We start from the raw sequence: 19,033 nt of genomic DNA on the forward strand, positions 1-19,033 counted from the left end.
ACAAAATCCATTGAGATATGATCCCACATCCATTCCGGAACAGGCAAACTGTGCAATAATCCACCTGGTTTCTTCCTCTCGGCTTTCACTTGTTGACAATTCAGACAACAGGACACAAATATCGTGACGTCTCCCTTAAGCTGCTTCCACCAGAACTGAGTCTTCAAGTCATTATACATCTTCCGGCCTCCAGGATGAACACTGAACCGACTGCAATGCGCCTCTCGTAGAATACGCTATCTCAACTCAGAAACATCGGGCACAACAATACGTCTATTCATGAAAAAAAACGTCATCTCTGACCTGAAACTCTGACTGGTGACCTGATCGGACTCTCTCTATCGAACTCTGAATACTCGGATCTGATCTCTGAGCCTCTCTAATTGACTGAAACAACTCTGGCTCGGTCTGAAGAGCAAAGACTCTGATAGATCTCCTATCGACCTCGAAATCTAGACCAGCAGTACAACAATCCTCAATCAACTGCGACACACCAATCGTCGATAAAGACAAGGAACAAAGCTTTCGGCTAAGAGAGTCTGCTTCCGCATTCGACTTACCAGGGTAATACTTGATCTCACAGTCAAAATCCTTAAGTAGATTCATCCATCGCCTCTGTCTCATGTTTAGCTCGGACTGGGAAAACAAGTACTTCAGGCTCTTGTGGTCAAAAAATATCTCAAACAACTCACCATAAAGGTAATGGCGCCAAGTCTTCAAAGCAAAAATGATTGCAGCTAGCTTGAGATCATGGATCGGATAACGAGTCTCGTGAGGCTTCAGCTGCCTCGAAGCATAAGCTATGACGTGCTTCCTCTGCATGAGAATACATCCAAGACCACGGTGAGAAGCATCGCAGTACACAGAGAAACCTCCAGTACCTGATGGAATAGACAAGATCGGAGTGCTGGTTAATCTCTTATTCAACTCAATGAAACTAGCCTCACACTGTTCGGACCAAACAAACGGTGCATTCTTCTGGGTCAACTGAGTAATCGGCTTAGCAATGGAAGAGAAACCCTCGATAAATCGGCGATAATACCCCGCTAAACCCATGAAGCTTCGGATTTCTGGCACTGATTTCGGTCTCTGCCAATTCATAATTGCTTCGATCTTACTGGGGTCCACAGATATTCCATCTACTGATACAATGTGACCTAGGAAAACCACTCAGTCCAACCAAAACTCGCACTTTGATAGCTTAGCATACAACTGTTCGGCTCGCAAAGTCTGCAACACAATACTCAAATGCTCGGCATGATCATAATGGTTCTTAGAATAGATCAGAATGACGTCGATGAAGATGATGGCAAACTCATCTAGATACCGCTGAAAGATACGATTCATCAGATCCATAAAAATTGCTGGAGCATTGGTCAAACCAAATGGCATGACTATGAATTTGAAATGCCCATATCTGGTTTTGAAAGCTGTCTTCGGCACATCCTCGTCGTGAACTCTCAGCTGATGATACCCTGATCGCAGATCTATCTTCGAATACACTGAAGAACCTTGCAGTTGATCAAAAAGATCATCGATTCTTGGTAGAGGATACTTATTCTTGACCGTCGCTTGATTCAACTGGCGGTAGTCGATGCAAAGTCGCATAGAACCGTATTTCTTCCTCACAAAAAGCACTGGTGCACCCCAAGGCGATATGCTAGGTCGGATGTATCCCCTGGCAATCTTCTAACTGTCCCTTCAATTCTTTCAACTCTAACGGAGCCATACGATAAGGTGCTTTCGAAATAGGCTGAGTACCTGGTGTAAGTTCAATGCTAAATTCGATGTCTCGAATAGGCGGCAAACCAGGAATCTCATCTGGAAAAACATCAGGAAACTCGCTAACCACCGGTATCCCAGACAACTCAGGACTAGACTTCTGAACATCCATTGCATAAATCAAGAATCCCTCTGATCCTTTTTGAAGTAAACGAGACATGGTTAACACCGAAATCAAAGGAATTTTGGATCGAGAACCCTTACCGAAAAACTTCCAATCATCTGCCATCTCAGGACTGAATCGAACCACTTTCTGAAAGCAATCTACTGTAGCCCTATACTTGATCAGAGCATCAATCCCAACAATACAGTCAAAATCAGATAATCCAAGTACGATGCAGTCAATCTCAATCGAATTCCCTTCGGATTCTATTACACAATTTCAGACCATTCTCACCAAAACAATTCCTCCACCCAAAGGTGAAGTAATAGAAACAACATCAGATAATGGCTCAGCAAATAAATCATGCGTCATGACAAATTTTTCAGAGATGAAACAGTGAGAAGCACCCGTATCAATCAACACAAATGCAGGATAACTAAAGATCGAACAGTTACCTGCTATCACGTCGTTCGGGGCTGCATTGGCTTGATCCTCTGTCAAGGCAAACACCCTTGCCTGCTTTCGAGGAGGTTGGTTCTGATTCTGATTACCTCCCTGACGAGTCTGCTGTTGAGGTTGAAAGGAATGAACTGCAAAAGCTGATCTCTCGGGCTGAGCTGGTGGTTGTGAAGAACTGCCGCTCTGAGCTCTATCGGATCCTTGCTGAGGACAAACTCTAGCAAAGTGACCCGGCTGGTGGCAGATATTGCAACTACCAAACACGCCTCGACACTGATAACTGGGATGACGTCCTCCACACTTGCTGCACGAAGCTCCAGAAAACCCTGAACTCTGCCCAGAATTGAACTGTCTAGAGCCACTGGAACTCGATGAACTATTACCTGACTTCTTGAAATTCTTCCCCTTCGGCCGATACTAATCTCTCCTGTTTCTGCCACTGTTGCCTCCCTTAACCCTCTGAGACTAATTCGACTGCTGAGAAGGTTGGTACTGATACTGAGACTGCTGAGGCTGAAACTGAACAGGCTGATTCGGAAAAGATCTCTGCTGCTGCTGAGGAGCTACCTGATTACCTCATTGCATCAAGAATCCGGCTTCGGCTCCCTTTGCTTGATCCATAGCATCAGCAAAGTTGTTGGGTCTTCCGGTATTGACCAAGGTAAATATCTCAGGGTTCAATCTATTGATGAAATGGTCGGTCTTGGCTTCTTCGTTATCTGCAACGTGAGGAGCAAACCTCAAGAGACTATCAAATTTACTCACATAGTCCTCAATGCTCAAGTTCCCTTGTTTCAGATTCGCAAATTCGGCTTTTCCTTTCGATACGAGACAGGAAAGAAACTCTTGAAGAACTCAGTCCTGAACAAGCTCCAAGTGATGGCGGTGCCTCGGTTCTTATTCGCTCTCTTGGTTGTGGTCCACCAATTCTTAGCAACACCCTGCAACTGATGACTGACTAACCTGATTCTGCGGTCATCGGTATAGTCGAGGGAATCGAAGAGCTCATCCATTTCATCTAGCCAACTTTCACAAGAAACGGAGTTCTCGGTACCCGTCAAGGTAGGCGGTCGGAACGATCGAAATCTCTTCAGTAAAATCTCCATCGGGGTTGCAGTTGCATCAAACTGATCCAGTTTAGTACTAACCTGATCATTCTGAGGAGTTATCACTAGCGGTGGATTCTCAGTAGAAGGAGGAGTCAAATGTGGTTGATTCCTTCTCAAAGATCGTCGAGGTGCCATCTGATACCAAGGGTTAGGACACAATATCTCAAACTCAATCTCAATACCTCGGTATCCAAAACTCCGCTCTGAAAACTCATGAATCTCAACGATATACAATGACAGATATATATCACATAATTCATGCTTTATAAATTAAACCACAACTCATGTAATTCAATTAATCCAAGAATTAATAAAGCATGCTTGCACATATTTAAAATAATCATTTAAATAAATCAATCACATGCGAGAGTTCAATTCATGCGGACTCGATCTACCCCGCTTACTCTAGTTCGACTCCAAGAATCTTATCGCTCTGATACCACTTAATGTGAGACCCCGTTTCTAATCTTCTAAACTCAAATAATTAATCATAATTGACACACTAATCCGCGGAAAACGAATCAAATTTTTTTTTTTTTTAAAAGAAGCCTCGCGCCCGCGCGAGGCCATCACCTCGCGCGCGCGCAGGCTACGCGAGCAAAGACTCGCGGAGATGCTCGCGCCCGCACGAGAAGGGAGCTCGCGCGCGTGCGGGAAAAATCTCCCGAGCCTCTTCAATCTCCTTGCGCGCGTGAGAGGTGATGCCTCGCCCGCGATCACCTCGCGCGCGCGCAGGCAAAATGGGCAGAGGGTCGAGGAGCCTGCAAAAACAACCAACAAGGCAAATCTAAACATTCCAAGTTCAAACATAATACAAATCAATATTTAGAACATGTCAAATCTAGGTTCTGCCCAAAATACAATAACCAGTCGAGTTTTATAAATGAGTTCCACCGACTCAACAAAACTAATACAATTCCAAATAGACTCGACCCTATGACCCGGAGTCTCACTTCTATCAATCTCACCCCAAGCTAACCAGGACGACTCGATCCAGCTCCTGATCCTCCTGTTGCCAAGTTACACATACAAAACAAAGACAATAGCCGGAATAATCTGGTTAGAAATATAATTTCTAAGTAAAAGAGACATGCACTCAATATCAAATAAACACTTCAATCGAAATGTGTCAACATAAATCATAACATCGAAATGATATTGAATGAATGCATGAATTTAAAAGTCAAGATTATCAAGTCAGATAATCATAAAATCGATCGGTACTCGGTTGGGATCCCGAGGTCAAGTCTTCACGACAACTCACCGACGCACCCTTTCGCGGTGGAAGTCGATCAACTCGATCCCCTAAACTTCAGAGAAACTATAAGAAGTATTCTGGCAATTGAAAAAACTCGAAATCCAAAACCACTTCAATATAGATCCCTAAAACATTTAATTTCAAAATGAATCGAAAGTCGGCTCAATATGAATGCAAGCGAAAATAGAATAACAATCAAATTCACTCAAGCAAATAAACATGTAGTATGTGATTTTTGGGAACTCGAGAATAATTCGATCTCGAGTATTTGTTCCCATTTATTTCAATGTCGACTTTTACCTTTTTCTTGAAGCTTCAATCAATCCTGTCAAACAAGAGACAACTCGATTCAAACTCTAAACAATTCGAAACTCAAAGTCGATAAATCAAACAATCTATACCGTCTTCCAACTCTTCGATTGGTAACCGATCTCCAAGTCCTCCAATTCCAATCTCTAATCAACTGTCAAAACATCGAGACACGGATTCGATATCAACTCGGAGTTCAAACTCAATCAAATTCGATATACAAATCAAACCGAACCAAAACCGATAACTCAAACTCGATTTCGACGGCATAATGGCTATAAATTGACTATCCGGAAATACAAACCATCAAACAACAATAACCATAACTCAATCATCACCACAATCCATCAAAACAACTCAAATCCAACTTCAATCAAAATCACCATTTTCGAATTAATGCCTCAAAAATCATATAAAATCCAAACTTCGTTCTTTTTCCAAACCGACTTCGAATACACGATCTATGCTAGCTCAAGAATAACATACTCCAATATTATCAAATTTTTACCACTCAACAAAATCGAAGTTCAAGAGATCGTAGCAAAACTTACGTCTAAATAAAGCCCTCGTTGCGGTGATCGTGAATCTCAACTCGGAATGAAAATCTAACGGTCGGATCGAGCGAATCGGACGGATGAAAAGCACAAAATGGCATCTCCCATGGCTTGCTTCAGTACGTACGAAATGGGAGGAGGAGGGAGAGGGATGGAGAGTGAAGTGATGGGGGGAGAGGCAACTTGCAAGGATAATATATAAAAATCCCACTTTTGCATTTCAGTCCTTTATTTCTCCAATCTTGCAAAGTAACCCCTTGCTAAATATCAAAACGATCCTCAATCACTAAAAAATCTGATTATCTCGATTAAACTCAATTATAATAAAATCGGGGCATTACTATAACAGTTATCAATCAAGCATTCAGATGGCTTCATTTGAAGCACTGTATGGTAGAAAATTCCGATCGCCGTTGTTTTGGGATGATCTTTCTGAAACACCAGTTACAGGACCAGACATGATCAGAGAGATGTCTGAAAAATTGAAGTTGATACAGATCAGAATGAGAACAGCGCAAGATCGACAAGAAAAATATGCGAACGTGAGGCGTAGACCTTTGGATTTTGTACAGGGTGATCGAGTATTTCTGAAAATCTCTCCATTTCGAGGCACAGTTCGATTCGGAAAGAGGGGTAAGCTATCACCGAGGTTTATTGGACCTTATGAAATTCTTGATGAAGTTGGTGATCTTGCATACCGACTAGCATTACCTCCGGCACTGTCAGGTATTCACGATGTATTTCACGTGTCTATGTTGAGGAAGTACGAGTCCGATGCTTCCCATATTCTTCGTCCAGATGAAGCTGAGTTTGATGAAACATTGAGCTATTTTGAACGTCCTATTCAAATACTTGATCACAAGGAAAGGCAGCTCAAAAACAAATCCATTCCACTTGTTAAGGTGCAATGGAGTAGACACGGAATGCAATAAGCTACTTGGGAAATAGAACAGGATATGAGACAGCGTTATCCAGAGCTATTTCACTGATGTGAGTTTTATTCAGTATTTCTGCTCTTATATTATCTTATGTGTTCAGAATACATGCGATTTCGAGGACGAAATCATATCTTAGTAGGGGAGAATTGTAAGGCCAGAGATTATTTAATTTTAATCCGAGTATATTTAATTTGAGAATTTTGGAGTTTGAATTTAAATTCTAATATTCTTAAATTATTTAGGATGGAAATTTAGTTAAAAGATTTCATAAGGATGGAATTACAAATAGTGAAGTTTTGAGGGGCCAAAATGCAATTTCTTTGATTAGTAGAGGACACATGTCTTGTGATAATCTTTGTACGTGTATATCATTTCAAGTGCATCAGAATATTGTAATTCTTCAGCCAAGAAACCGATACTCCATTTTCTTCCTTGAATCTTCATCTTCAAACTTTGATTGTGCAAGAACCGTGTATCCGAATAAAATTCTGAGCACAGTTTTGGAATCCTCGCAACAAAAGCTTCGTTGTGATGTAAGTATTATATTGATTCTGTTTATTTCGAAAATATATTGTTGGGAGAACTTGAAATTCGATTATGGCTATGCGTTCTTGAGCTTGTATGCGTGATTGTATCAAAGTCGGACCGAAGAACGAACGTCGTTTGAAATTGATATGAATTTCCAGCTTTTATTCAAAAATTATGCTATCTGATTTGGCTGGGTTTGATGATATTTGGTTGGTATGATATGTATATGAGACTTATATGGTTGTTAGAATTATCGATTTTGTTACCATTACGCCGCCGGTTCGCGAAATTGATAGATTTTGTATCCTTGTGATTGAGCTGTGGTATAACTGAGTTTTTGCTGATGTTATGGCCTTGAATACCATTCATTTCAGATTAATCAAAGGATAACAGCTTCGAGAGTTTCGGTTTTGAACCAGGAGATATTGATCAAGTTGGTGAGCTTTAGACTTTGATACTTGAGTTTAGCTTGAGCATAATTGTGATTTGCAATTGTGTATTTTGCAGGTTGTGGATCTAGCTCATTCTTTATCAAAACTAAGGTATGACACGATGATGATCAAGTTGGGGATGTTCGTCGAGACGAGTTTACCTTCTTGATTTCCTTAAATCACACAATACTTGACATACATGTTTAGATTGTTAGTTATGCTTGCTGAACTAAAATAGGATGATTGTGGTTATGTCATCTTGTTATATATGTGAGCCTAACATTTATTCAAGTCTTGTCGATATCATTGATGAGTTATAAACTTCGATATCAAATATCAATGACGAGTATTTATCATTGATAGATCGATTTCGGTTAAAGCATCAGTGATGAGCTTGAGCCTGATGATGAGTGGTGCGTTTTAGCATCTAAACCGAGTCGTTCATTAGGTATTGAATCTTTATTGTGTAGCTAACTGCCTTGTGGTATTTAGGTTGTCCTCTATAATGAAATGCATGAAACTTGCTATATGTGTTCAAATATATGTTTTCGTGGTTTCATACTAAGTTTTATACTTACCGGGTTATCCGGCTGTTGTTTTGTTTTATGTGTGCATTACAACAGATGATGCAGGGCCGAGTCGTAGAAGGTCTTGAGCGATTGAAAGTTTAGAGAAGTGACGTTCCGGGCAAAGAATGTATAAGTGCTGTCAAGAACTTGAGTTTATGTTTATAGCATATGTTGGTTGTGTTTTGTACCAATCTAGTGAATGTAACTTTGAAGTTAGCTTGAATACTTGTAGTCTCTTGTAAGCTTGGCTTTTGAATAAGGTTTTCATGTATCTTGTACATGTTGTTCTAGTATGTGTAGCCTTGTTATATTGAATTACATGTTGTTAGATGGCAAGGATTTAGCCAAGAACAGCACCATAAAAATCGGCAGATTTCTGCACTGTAGGGGCCGCTCGATCGGTGCATTTTGACCGATCGAGCGGTGCATAAGAAATTCCAAACCCGAGGGTTTGGGATTTCTTGGCCGCTCGATCGGTCAGTTTTAACCGATCGAGCGGAGGGCCATTTTTTTTAAAAAAAAAATATTTTTTTTCTTTGTTTCTTTTGTATTACTTGTGCTTAGTTCTAATGCTTTTGGGTTGAGCCATTGGAATAAAGTAGACGAGCCCGGGGTCGCCACATGTTGTATACCATATGGATTGATATTTATACATTTTATGTATCTTAATTAATAATTAATCACATATTATTATCTATCTATATTATTATTATTATTATTATTATTATTATTATTATTATTATTATTATTATTATTTCTAGATTATTATTTTTCCTAAACTACACACATCTAATTCAGAAGGTCAACAAAATAACTCTCAACAACGATCACCACATTGTAGAATATCAGAAAGACATAGGCAACGTTCAATGGCGTCTAATGCATGGACTACATATTTAGTTCGACGAAGGGAAGCTTACCGGAGAAGGACTGAAAATTCTATAACTTCATTTCATTCAGATTCCTCACACGTCAGAATTGAAAGGTCTTCGCATGAAGATGGTATATAACACTTGAATTAATTTTTTATTCAAATATCTATAAAATAAATCTGCATTTATGCAAGATAATATTTTATGTTATAAACACAAGTAATATTGAATATTTACCTTATGAAACAAAATAATTTTAATCATAATTTAACATTCATTTTTAATTTCAGACATTGGTGTGGTACAAGCATATCGTACACAGACAATACCTTATCAAATAATGACTACAAATTTTGAAGAAGAAGGTACTAGTACCTGTCCGCGACTTATACTAAACAATCATCAAGGTACTCCACTACATGTAAAAAAATAATTGATGCAAGTTATATGTTTTATATTCTGATCGACAATATATCAGCTCTCTTTTAATTTTTATTAAAATTTTATTATTATACGTGTAACTGAATTAAGCAATATTTTATTTCCACTTTAATTTTGATTTCGTATTCTTTTTCTTTATATCACACTAAATCGAAAGTGTATAAAACTCTTATTAAATCAAATTAATTAATCCTTAACGATTACATAATTTTAAAACTAAACAATGATTTGTGATACATTGTCGATCAAGAAACATAATAAAGTACAAGCGACCAAGCCACACTCAATACATATGTAAAACAAATTAAATAAAATCTAATATATGTTAAATACAATACGATTTTTTTTAATAATAATTATTTTTTGCGATATATTCTTATATTAAATGATTAAATTAGATTTTGAAAAATAAGAAATCAATAATCTACATTTACTTATAATATATTTTATAAGATATAATATATTTAAATTTATTAATAATTTTATAATTATGTCAAAAAATAAATTAAAATATATATATAACAATAAAATAAATTTTTTAAAAGTAAGAAATAAATTATCAACATTTCTGATAATAATTTTTAAAATATATTATAATTAATTAATAATTTTAAATTATGTCGAATAATAAATTACAATATATATAAGAATCAAATATCATTCGTTTATAAAAATTGAAATTAATAAAAAAAAATAAATATCATACCTTTATTAAAACTGGAAAAAAAATAATTATAAAAAACTGTTTTCAATACTTGAGGTGTGTATTTTTCTTATATTTAATGATGTTATTTAACAAGTAGTATATTTTATTATATAAATTGAAATAATCAATTAATTTACTAAAAATAAAACCAAACGGGTAAAATTGAATGTTTGTAATAAAATGAAGATTTAAAATAATACTCCCAACAACGAAAAATTAGCAATCATAATTTTAATTTAAATATCAATCTAATCATAAACACAAAAATAATCTAATTATCAATTATTTATCATCACTCTACATACAGTTTAATCATTTTACTAGTCAATATATATATATATATATATATATACAAAATTAAAAATATATATATGTAAAATCAAGTCAAATACTTGGATGTACATATATTTATATTAGAAATTAATTTGCATCATACCATGTATGTATATTTTAGTTGATTCAACTATATATAACTACAGGAACAAGAAATAGTGAAAAAAACATAATTGCTAATGACCGATGAGGTTCACACCCACGTCGATATCATAATTTGGCAAGGAAATGTCCATGAGAGTCAACATAATGGTCAATGACATTTGTCCACTCCAACACATTGTCCATATTTTCAAACTTTGTAGTTCCATGGTGAAAATTCTCAACTATGCTGTAAAAATGTGTGTACAAAATTAGATCTTATATAATCTTCAATTGAATTTCAAGAGTTATATGCTGAAAACAATGAACAGAGTAGGCATTTCTTGCAGCATATCAAAGCTTATAATCATGTTTTCTCTTTTACGTCGATGAGAGTAAGTATAGATGAAACTTTGGCAACTAGGGCTAATGGAATTTATACATTTTGTGCTCATGAGTCAATATATCACTCTATTGGAAGTCTTCTACCAACAAAAAATTCTAGGCCGAGTTACATGCAGATGTGGATTGCAGGCACATATTATGAAATAGATAATAGACTTGAAGAAAACCAAGGACAGAGACGAGAGCTGCTCATAAAAACACAAAACATCCTAGATCTATATAATCCATTCGTGCATGTATTTCGGCCAATTGGCAGACGTGAAGACATACCTAGCTGCAAGCTTATCATAAAGGAACATCAACTTAATCAACGTCAATACAATTTACCAACAACATCTCAGGTTTCGGCTGTTATCGTTGACAATGAATGTTCGTACAACTTGAGTAGTCGTGACATTATTACACAAGGAATTGGTGGCCATCTTATGAATATCCAAGATATCGTTGGTTATTATGATCCCCTATAATATCCTCTCCTACTGCCATATGGTACGTATGTGGTTGGGACACAAACAGCAGAAACAACGATGGCACCCGGGTTACATGCTTAAACTACTACGCATACATGCTACAAGTTACTAGAATAAGATTACATCTTATACTTACTCAAAAAATTATTTTCTCAGCAACTTAAAATTTTTTTATATCAATAAAATCATGAAAACTCTGATTTTGTACTAGATACGAAAAGATTCTTCATCATTACTACTTCGCGGAGGTCGGATCTTTCAACAATACGTAGTTGACAACTATGTAAAGATTGAAACACATAGACTAAGGTGGATCCGTACAAATCAACACAACATTCGTTCTGACCTTTATCAAGGGCTACAAGATTGTTTAGATGGGGGCAAGAACAACACAGGTATAATATGCTAATTTTAACCTAACATATTTTTAAGATTTATTTATTTCCTATGTTCTAACAAATATATTATACAGAAAATGTTGGTCACAGAATAGTACTCCCATCAACATTCGTTGGAATCCCACGCGATATGTATCAACGATACCAATATGCTATGACTTTGGTACAAACATATGGGAAGCCAGATTTAATGCTTATAATGACATGCAATCTTAATTGGCATGAAATAAAAGAGCAAATACTTCCTGGATAATCTCCCCAGGATTGCCCAGATTTGTTTACAAGGATATTCAAATTAAAATTCGATGAATTTAAGAAAGACATGGTGGATAGAGGAGTTCTAGGAAGAGTTCACTCTAACTCATATGTCATCGAATATCAAAAAAAGGAACTGCCTCGTGCTCATATATTGGTTATATTTGACAACAGTGATAAGCTACATACTCCAACTGATTTTAACTCAATTGTGCGTGTTGAAATACCTTCACAAAGAGATGAACCCAGTCTATATGAAGCGGTTATACACCATATGATACATGGACCGTGTGGTTTAATCAATCGTCATAGTCCATGTATGAAAGATGGTAAGTGCAAAAAGAACTTTCCAATGCCATTTGTCACATATAGTTCACGAGATAATGACTCATATCCTTTGTATCATAGACGTAAAGGTACACGAATAGTATCTAACAACAATGATCAAGTCATCATTGACAACGGTTTGGTTGTCCCTTATAATAAGTGGCTTCTGTTGAAATATGATTTTCATATTAATGTTGAAGTATTTGGGGGTCACTACAAGAAAAATGTTAATTAACAACACTTAAACGACAACGGTTTTATTTAAAAACCGTTGTTTTTTACTATATAACAACGGTTTTAATTAAAACTGTTGTCTTTGGGAGTTTTCTCAATAAAAAAGACAACAGTTTTTTTAAAACCGTTGTCTTTTGGGGGTAAAAGACAACAGTTCTTTAAAACTGTTGTCTATAAGCATTTATTTTGGACATAAGACAACGGTTTTTATCAACTGTTGTCTATGAGCGTTTTTTTTAGGTTAAAAGACAACAGTTTCGTAAAACCGTTGTCTTTTATAACACTTTTTAAATTATTTTATTATTTTATTGATATAATAATAATTATTATTATAAAAAAAAACAAAACCTACCGTAAAAAAAGAAAACCTATCCCCAAAATCGCCTCTTCTCCCTTCGATTTTTCTTCGCCACTGCTGTACGTCATCGGAGAAGGTTCGACGTCCACCGGAGTAGGTTGCTTAGTGCTTGGAGATCTCGATTATGGTTGGAATCGCAAGGCTTCAGCTCGGTACTTGCACGACCAAGCCTCCTCGAGCACTATCCCAACCGTGTCGAAATCGTTCAGCTCGACGACTCCACCGGTGAGATCCGACCCGACCCTGCCCTCTCCTTAGACCAACCCTATCCTCCCACCAAAATCATTTTCATACCCGACAAAGACTGCCACTGCCCCGATTTGCTTGCCTCGTCCTCCGATTTCCTCCGCATATGGCAAATCTCCGATTTCGACAATGGCCGCAGCGTCGAGCTCAAGAGCTTGTTGAACAACAACCGCAACAGCGAATACTCCAGCCCTTTGACCTCGTTTGACTGGAACGAAGCCGAACCCAGGAGAATCGGGACTTCCAGTATTGATATGACTTTCACCATCTGGTACATCGAGAAGGAAGTCGTCGATACGTAGTTGATTGCGCACGATAAGGAGGTTTATGATATCTCGTGGGGCGGAGTTGGGGTTTTTGCCTCCGTTTCCACCGATGGATCGGTTAGGGTGTTTGACCTTTGTGATAAGGAGCATTCTACGATTATATACGAAAGTTCAGAGCCCGACACTCCATTAGTAAGGCTTGGGTGGAACAAGCAGGATCCGAGGTACATGGCTACAATCATCATGGACAGCAGTAAGGTGGTAGTGTTGGACATCCGATGATAGGTCACAGCGCCATGCCTGGGGGAGTTCTTGATAGAGCCATCGATGCTGAGGATGCCGAGAGCATTGGATTCATTTTATTTGTTTGTATGTATCCGTTTTTTTCTTTATTTTTTTTTACTGGGACCATTGGATTCATTTTGCCTTTTGGGTGCTTAGGACTTTCTTACCAGTACAGAGCAGTGAATCATGTAATATTATCCATGAGTCACAAAACAAGAAAGGCAGACAAGGTTAGTATTTTAAATGTTTCTTGACATATAAATATAAATTGAATTAAATGCAAATTTATGGATTCTATGTTAACAATTTTGGTTCAGTTTCTTAGTGTTGATAATGTTTCTTGTTCTCTATGCATGGTGTGATACTAATTTGGTGGCAATTTGATTGGAACTGCAGTCTATCTTGGTGAGTCTCGATCACACTTACACGTTATTTAATAGTTAGGAAGTGACTGTAATATCTAAAAACAAAGTAATGAAAATACAATGTCCAGGTACACGCTTTAGTCTGTTCCAATATATACATACGTACATACCTTTGTTGTTTGTTCTTCTGGCAAGGGATTTGATTAATCTCAAGTTATTTATTTATTTTTCTCTCGTGTACGTCATATTACAGCAGTGTTTTTGTGTTCAACTCAACCTTATTTTTCTTCGTTTTTGTTTCTTATTGAATAACTTTTCAATTTTTTTGTCTCAGTCTGTGGGGCTATTGATTTCATAGGATAAGACGTAAAATAGAACAATAAATGAATTAACCAAATGTATGATGAACCTGTGTTAGAAATCTATCCTAGTTTAATATATAGTCAAAGTAATTATGATCAATTACCAATGTATTTTCGTATTCTGTTTTGACCTTCTGACAACCAAAGTAAATTATGAATTTACAAACAAGCATATTTTGTTTTGACTCACGGATTTATTGTTAGCAGGAAATCTGTTGTGATATGGCTGCTCAAATTTCTCTTATATATGTCGTATCTCGTAGGATGTGTAGTAGTGGCAAAATCCTGAGTGAGGAGGCCAGGGCTGTTGAAAGCATCTATATCAAGGTAATTTTCTCAAATTGTATACATATATTAGCCTGGTTTTGGTATCTTGGCAATCACTGCAACTTATTTTTCTCTTCCTTGAAGGGAATTCACAAGGATATTGAATTGCCTGTGAACATTGATATTTATCGACACAGTAGGAGTTTTTATTTATGCCTACACATCTTTTAGCATTTACAAGAAACTTGAGATACTTGGAAACATGTACTGGGCCGAGATATATACCGTTTGGTTGGTGGGAAAGTATGTATATTAATGTTGGGTTAATTAGTTAAAAGATATGGACAGCTGATGATGTATAACTAAAACTCGAGTCAATTATTAATGCTAAATGTTTTATCAAATGTTGACCTCCTTTCTCTCTCTTGTGATATATAGATGCATATTACTGCTACTTGGTTATTGGAAAGAATGCATGTTGGTTTACTGAATTTCAAGATTATGAATCTACTTTTCTCATGACTTTTTGCAAATAACAGAAAAAGGAGCAAGAGAAATCGGAGAAGCAAGCTCGGAAGGTATAATATTACCTGGATAATAATGCATCTATAATCCTCAGCTTATTTTTTTATTATTATTTTTTATGTTTTAACTGGACTAATCCGTACGTTCTCCAGCTTCCTTTCTTTAAGTTACTCTTGATGGACAACAGGACTGGATCAAGCAAGCTAAATATAAATGTTATGATTAATAATTAATTTTCCATGGTATCTGGGCATTATTATTTTTGTTTGCTTCTTTCCTGCCACCTCTCTCATGTTTTGTCGATTTTGCATCTGAACTAATGCATATAATCGAGTTTGGATCAGGTACATGGTGGCTTTCCTTGTATTTCTTCACCACTATATATTTATCTGTTAAGAGAAAATTCCCCTCTCAGGAGGAGTTGTGTTATTCACGATATCACTTGCTTTTTACAAGCGACAAGGAATCCGTATTAATGGACTCTGTCCTGAGGCAAGCTATGTTCAATTTTTATATTTAAGATGCTCATATTAGTGTATATGTTTTAATTAATTCATTTCCTGATATTTGCTGACACGATATTTTTTGAGAGCCAGGTGATCGAGATCTCCAGTGATCTGTTTTGGAAAGAGAAACATTATTATTTTAAGTTTTACCGGAAAATAAATTTTTATATTAATTTTATGGCCGCAAATAACATAGAAGATAACGTAAATATAAATAAATTGGTAACATTCTTTGACTTAGATTTCAAGTTTGTTTAGTGCAGAGGTGTCTTCTCTAAAACTTGTCTTGTTTGCTTATTTTCTTTGTTGAATGTTATTTTTTTTTAATGAGACTCAAATACAGGGAAGCTTCTCTAAAACTTGTCTTTTTCATTCTACGACATATCATGAATATTTCTTCCTTAGAAATTAAAATACGTACTCCGACGAGGAAGGCTTCGGGTTAATTTTGGTACAATTGATAATAAAATATGATTTTATGTATAAAATTGGATTTTATATGTAAAATATGATTTTATGGATAAACTAGATAAAATATGATTTTATATATAAAATAAGATTTTATGTATGAAATATGATTTTATCTATTTAAATTTTATTTCCATTGCATGTTATCCAATGAATTAATTTGGAATTAAAATTATTGGATAAGGATGATCGATTGCCATGTCCAATATTATAGGTGTATGTTAGGTTGATTACATTTGGTTTTATTATTGTTGTTGTGTTTTATTAATGGGCCTGGTTTATGGCCCAATATGAATTGTCATATGTAATATAAGTGGGCTTGGTTTATGGCCCATTCCCACCCTTAAAATATGTATCCCCTACTTGTCATCGAAATTTATTGTAAATTTATAAGACTCAGTGGGAGATAAAGATTTGAAAACAAAGGTGGGCCCAGCAGACAATAAAGACCAAAAAAATGTAAATTGGAAGCTCAATGTAATAGGATTGCATTGCATACTTGCATATTACCTAGGATTGGACTTAAACTCGTGATTGGCAACCACGGGTCGATTAGTAATGGAATCGATCATCCTAAAATAATATATGATATTATTGTTGTATGCATGTTTAGACTAAATTGTATGAATCCCGCAAGCATAGAAATTTTGAATGATGAGACAAATTTTTCGAAATTAAAATCCCTCATTTTAATTTTATTTAAAATTGATATCAAGATTAACAAAAGGGAATTTAAATATTGTTTAAATGTTCCTTCCTTCCATCAACGATTAATGTATGAGATGCTACCCGCGGGCATGGTCCGGCTCATATTATTGGGGGGCTCGTTCGTCGAAAAGCTGTACATTGGATCGACATATGTTGTAAGTTGGGTGGAACTCCCATGGGATTGGCTCATATTATTGGGGATCCACATGGCGACCGTCCATCACAACTTAATATTGATGGGTCATCTTGACATGTCACAATAAACGGCGTCATATTATTGGGCCCTTATTGGACATGAGGTAAATAACATGGGGATTGTTTTGGAAACAATTGGGCTCTACCTTTTGAAGAGCATGGTTGGCTAATATTATTCGGGACCATGTTTTGTCAATTGGGCTCCATGTTCCCACTAAAAAAAATAATTCTCTCGTTTTCACTAGAGGGTGGTGGAATCGTTAAAATAGTGGGAGTGTAATTCATAAAATTAAACTCGTCTTATTTTATGTCTTAGTAAATTAATTAAACAATCACTGATTATTGTCTGTTTCTTTTCAGTATTTCATTAAGATGAATTCGCGCAATTCACTATTCTCTATTCTCGAACAAAACAAACTGACTGGCGCAAACTATACGGAATGGTTCCGTAAGTTGAAGATTGTCTTGACCTCGGAGAAGATGTTCTACGTGTTAGAAAAATCTCCTCCGAAGGAAGCACCAGCTAATATAAGTCCGAAAGAGTTGGCCAAACTTGATAAATGGTGGGACCATGATATCAAGGCCAAATGCTATATGCAAGCTTCGATGTCTGATGAACTCCAGAGGCGATTTGAGGATACCGTGAATGCTGCTGACATTCACGTACAACTCAAGCTGGAACTTTTTGGGGCTCAATCGAGAGCTGAAAGGTTCGCTACTGTAAAAGAGTTAATGACGTGTCGCATGCATGAAGGGACTTCGGTCCGTGATCATGGGGTACGCGTGATTTGGCTCATTCAGAAGTTGGTAACGCTTGAATTGGTATTGGAGCATGAACTCAATGTGGACTTATTACTGCTCTCTCTTCCTTCATCGTTTGACGATTTTGTGGTGAATTTCAATATGAACAAGATAGAGGCCTCCCTTGAAGAGATGGTCAATATGCTTGTAACTTATGAAGCCACTTTAAAGAAGGATAAAGCGGTTCTCTTGGTGGGCTCCTCTTCTTCTGCTAAGAAGGGGCCAAGTACAAAGGGTAAGAAACGTTCTGCCCCATCCAAGAAAACCGGACCCGAGAAGAAAAACAAGACAAAGGCTTCAAACGTGGAAAAATCCAAGGATGTTTGCCATCACTGCAAGAAACCCGGTCATTGGAAACGTAACTGCAAGGAATATCTCGAGCAGTTGCGAACTGCGAAGGGTATGTTTTATATTAAAATAAATGTTTCACTTAATACTACTTCTTGGGTATTGGATACCGGATGTGGATCTCACATTTGCAATGATTTGCAGGTGATGACAAGAAGTCGCAAGCTTAGGATGGGTGAGACCCAGCTGAGGCTCGGAAATGGTTCTTGAGTTGAAGCCAAAGCTGTGGGAGACATTTGTTTAATTTTGCAGAATGATTTTAAGTTATTTTTTAGAGATGTTTTATATGTTCCAGATTTGGTTAAAAATATTATTTCTATTTCTATACTTGATAAATATGGTTTTTCTTGCAATTTTGTGCATGGGATTTGCAATATTTACAAAAATAAATGTTTAATTGGATGTGGACAACTTGAAAACGATCTATATAACTTAAAATTAAAAGACGTTCCAATTAATTATGTTGATAAACTGGTAACAACAAATAAAAGGAAAATTGATAATCAAAACCCGGCAAACCTTTGGCATGCTAGGCTAGGTCATGTTTCCTCAAGGAGGATGAACAAGCTAGTGGGAGAGGGCATGTTTGATATGTCTGATATTAAATCTCTACCTACTTGTGAGTCCTGCCTGAAAGGAAAAATGACTAAATCTCCTTTCAAAGGAAAACCTGAGCGTAGTCAAAATCTATTGGATTTGATCCATACGGATGTTTGCGGACCATTTAGTATTGGTACAAAATTTGGTCACACCTACTTCATTACCTTTACT

At 36.6% G+C, this 19,033-nt stretch overlaps 1 pseudogene; it reads left to right on the forward strand.

The window, feature by feature from the left end:
* Positions 1-10,862: 10,862 nt before the first annotated feature.
* LOC140862335 (WD repeat-containing protein LWD1-like) lies at positions 10,863-13,714 on the forward strand (annotated as a pseudogene).
* Positions 13,715-19,033: the final 5,319 nt, after the last annotated feature.

The sequence above is a fragment of the Henckelia pumila genome, chromosome 4, assembly GCF_033568475.1.
Source record: "Henckelia pumila isolate YLH828 chromosome 4, ASM3356847v2, whole genome shotgun sequence".
In the NCBI taxonomy this organism is placed as follows: Eukaryota; Viridiplantae; Streptophyta; class Magnoliopsida; order Lamiales; family Gesneriaceae; genus Henckelia; species Henckelia pumila.